The sequence below is a fragment of the Sinocyclocheilus anshuiensis genome, unplaced genomic scaffold, assembly GCF_001515605.1.
Source record: "Sinocyclocheilus anshuiensis isolate Anshui unplaced genomic scaffold, SAMN03320099.WGS_v1.1 scaffold300, whole genome shotgun sequence".
Taxonomy (NCBI): Eukaryota; Metazoa; Chordata; class Actinopteri; order Cypriniformes; family Cyprinidae; genus Sinocyclocheilus; species Sinocyclocheilus anshuiensis.
The window spans coordinates 1,677,694-1,682,135 of NW_015557379.1; the positions used below are offsets into that span (position 1 = coordinate 1,677,694).

Below are 4,442 nucleotides of genomic sequence, written 5' to 3' on the forward strand. Positions count from 1 at the left end.
ATCCTTGTGTGTACATTTGGTTTTTTCAGAAACTGTAAAATTTAAATTCTTAAGGTGATGAATATTTTCAATTTAGTTAAAACTTCAAAAACAACAAAACACTCCTGAAGTTTACAATGATGGGAATGCATTTTGATCTGACATCAGTACTCCTCCATTTCACCAGAAGATAAACCATGAGATTAATATCACCTGCTACAGAATTAGCAGAATTGCCTTTTGCACAGTTATTTGATAATTAGCTAAAATCTTTTACAGTAAGCAATAATGCTCTTTGAGTTAATGGCACAAAACCTGCCAAGAACATCATGTCAGAGCCATATTTACACCCACACACACAATTTATAAAGCGGATGTATATAAATTTGATTCTGGGATGAAATGTGACCTGTACACGTTTTTAGTGAGATTAAATCTAATGCTATCCAGCTACTTCTCCGAACTAAAGAAAAATATTACATTTTATAATGAAAAAAAAGTATTTTTTATTAAAAACATGTTTGCAATATGACAAGGGGGTTTTGCTGGACGAGAATTCATGAGAACACCCTGATCTTCATGTTCAGGACTCCGGGTGGCGCTGTTGCACTGTGCACAGTAGTTGTTGAGTCTGGCACATATCAAAAACATCACAAGCTTTCCAAGGAAAATATTTTACAGTAGTTATTACAAGCCAAGCCAGATTAACCTTCCATAATCGCTGTTGATATCAGAGAAACTAATCAGTAGCCAATAATGATAGCTACACATGCATAACAGAAGGACTTTTCTCACTCAAAATAGTTAACCCTGGGTCATTCTAAACCCAGGAAAATGGAATCACGGGTTAGCTTGTTTTACGTTTCACACTGCTCCTAATTTACCCTGGGTTGACCATTAATCCTGTGTATTTATAAACTGAACTGTCGTTTTACACTTTACATTCCGTTCTTCTGGGTTTCGTGGATTGGATGAACTCAGCATGCGACAAGTGTACATAATGCTGCTGGGTACACACTCTTAAAACACAGATTTTTAAAATCTTATAAGATCTTCAAAATGTGAGAGACCACAAAAACGAGGACAAAAAATCCTAGATTTAACCGTTTTGCTCCTATAGTGTGTGGTGTGCCGCGATGTTCACCCCAGGATTTCTGATTGTAAATATTCAACATGTTGAATATTTACCTCAGGCGTTCTTCCGAGCAGATTCAGTCACTCTTAACACACCTCACACCACAGGAAGATCTGAAAAGATCATCTTTAGAACAACCAAGATAATTATGGAATTGTTTTTGTGTCAATAAAAATGAACGTAACTTTATAAAACTGAACGTAACTTTTCCAGAAACTATCAAAAATATGCCATTACAAAAGAAGAAAAACACAATGAAAATGAAAAAATGAACTCAGTCGCACAAATTGAACATGCTCTTCAAATATGCTTCATTCTTTGTTAATGATTTTCAAAGATTCGTTTTCGCGAATCGTGGATTCTGAATGTGTTGCTACCGATTTCGTTTACGCTTCGCAAATTTTCGTTTACGGTTTTGACACAAACCTCTCGTGGGGGCGGGCTTAACAGCGATCTACTCTGATTGGCTAGAGAGCTTTTGATGGACAGCTGCTCTCTGACCTGGAAGTACAGACGTCACTCAGAGTCGCGCATATTGGAAAGCTGTCGCGGTGATTTGTGTGCAATACGTCGTGCTTTGTTTATATTATTAAGTATGTAAATAATATTTGCCCTTCGGTCGTCTCTTGGTCTGTAAAGATGAGCTCTCAGAAGAGACACGGAGCGGCATCATCTTCCTCAGCTTGTCCCTCAAGGCAGCTTGAAGTACGTGTTAATAAAGTAATCAATAACATCGATAAAAGTTTTATTAATGTACAGTGTGCAACAGTTCTGGCTTTATTTGACACATTTATTGTTTAAAAACTTTTTAGGTATACCAAGATACAGTGTGTATAGATATAAATATAAAATATAAATAATATGTTTGCCTAATCTTCTTTTCTTTTAATGCTACTTGTCAGGACCAAACTCATGTTCAAAAGGTATTTGCTCTTAATTGGATTATTCGCCCAAAAAAATAAAACTTCTATTCTTGTTTTTGGATTTCAAAAGGTATGAATCTTTTTATGGACTTTAATTATATAGACAACAACAAAACAGCTGAGATAATGTTCAAAATACCTTTAATTGTTTTCTACAGAAAAAAAGTCTACTTCATTTTCTGTTTTTATAGACTCCTCATGCAAGTCTAATCTAAACCATGTTCGATGAACTATTTCTTTAATGACTTAAATTCTTTAATGACACTTACCGAAACAGGCAATTGTCAAGGTCATTTAACGAGTACTTTGGCATTTTTCCTTTAACATCCTCTCCTTCAAAGAGCCAGGTCTCTATGCCACTAATCATTTCTATAGTTTAAAAAAAAGAAATAATTCAGCAACATTCCAATATGGAGACCGCAAACAATCTGACCAGAACAAATGAATTAACATTGCAAAGGTTTTGTGGTCAAGGGTATCAGATGCAAAAATCCTCACCGGTCAGGAATTCTTTACACAGAGCGCCTGTGTCAACTCCAGCCTCTCCCATGAACGTAACCTTTAAAGTGTTGATTGGGGAGCTGAGCTTTTGTCGCTTCCACAGTGACATACCTCTTTCTAAGAGGTTCATTCTAGACACACAGATACTGAATTCTTTGGAGGTGTCAACTTGAGCAGCTAGCCATCGCAGTACATCCTCTTCACTGTCAAATTGTGATTAAAATGGAGTGTTTTAGACAGCATTATGATATACCAGTTATGTTTTACAAGTACATTATTAAGTAAGAATATTGCTGATACTTTTCTTAATTAATATACCATGACATTTCTTCTTTTTGTGGCTCCATTATATCAGGGCTTAGAAGGCCAACTGGATTAAAGAGAAAATGCAAGCATTTACAAGTGAAAATCTAAACCATAAATGTTATGTAAAACAAAAATTATTTGCTTTAGTGCATCAATAAGTAACTCATTTGCACAAAATGTCAGCTGCCATGTAAACATAACTTTGAAATGCAATGTTCAGAATCTTTAATTAACAAGACTTAGGCAACATGTCAAATAATGCACCACAAAATTACATTGTTGATTCTGTTTATAGCATTACCATTACCTATCTAAATCGCCACAAAAACTTGCATGGAGCTCCAATTCCATCACAGGAAAACTTTGCAGACAAACAGGACACTTTGCCTCTGTTGACTAAAAAGCAAGTAATGTTGTAAAATACACATTAAAAGAAGTCAGAATAATGTCAGCCCAAGCAACAAGGTAATTACCTTTTCTTCAGTAACAGGAGGTAAATCAGGTGAATCAGCAGGTAGATTAGTCAGCTAGAAATAGACAAAACATTTAACATATATTTCCATATGAATCTAACAGAATACTCATGAGGTTTATTAAAACAATTATAAATATAGTCTGAAGGCGTCTCATATTCAGCAGTGTTGCATTCCTTTACGTGCAGAGCAAGAATCTGTAGTGGCATAGATTTGGAGCATTTCTTACATTCAGCTTTAGGCATCTGAGAGAACTCCTGGGCATCAGATGGTAGAGGTGACAGGTCAAACTCATCTTGTAAAGGAACAATATACAACATTGTTTTTCCCCCTCCAGTTGCACTTCTAATTGTGCTGCCACAGTATCCTTCAGATCTTCTAGATTTAACAAAAGGTTTCCATAGTTTGTTGAGCTTTGCTGGTCTACTACAGCTGGGTAGCCATCTCTTTGAACCAAGCTTAAAAAATCCAGGGAAAGACCTTCAATAGACTGAAAATAAAAATTAGTATTACATTATTTTTATTACATGAATATGTTTATTGGGAACACAATGAACCTCAAAATAGCTCCTGACTACTACCACTGCTCTAATTATAGTGTTAAAATGTATTATAATAGGCTGTTTGTCATTGTCATGACTGCAAAACTGAAACCTGGCCATCTCTTGGTCCACTGTTTGACTCTGCCCCGAGTGCTGGTTTTCCCGAGAGACTGGTTAAGAATTTCAAGGATGTTATGTACAGCTGCAGATGCAACATCTGCACCAAGATTTCTGCCTTGCTGTAGAATAAAGACCAGTTTGATATCTGCACTACAATGACACGTCCTTTAATATAATGACTGTATAAAAGATTTATAAAAGAAAAAACTTGTGAATGGCAATAATAACCCGCAACGACCTGTTGCACACTGTACATTAATAAAACTTGTATCGATGTTATTGATTACTTTATTAACACGTACTTCAAGCTGCCTTGAGGGACAAGCTGAGGAAGATGATGCCGCTCCGTGTCTCTTCTGAGAGCTCATCTTTACAGACCAAGAGACGACCGAAGGGCAAATATTATTTACATACTTAATAATATAAACAAAGCACGACGTATTGCACACAAATCACCGCGACA

At 35.9% G+C, this 4,442-nt stretch overlaps 1 pseudogene; it reads right to left on the reverse strand.

The window, feature by feature from the left end:
* Positions 1-2,302: 2,302 nt before the first annotated feature.
* LOC107679142 (uncharacterized) lies at positions 2,303-4,442 on the reverse strand (annotated as a pseudogene).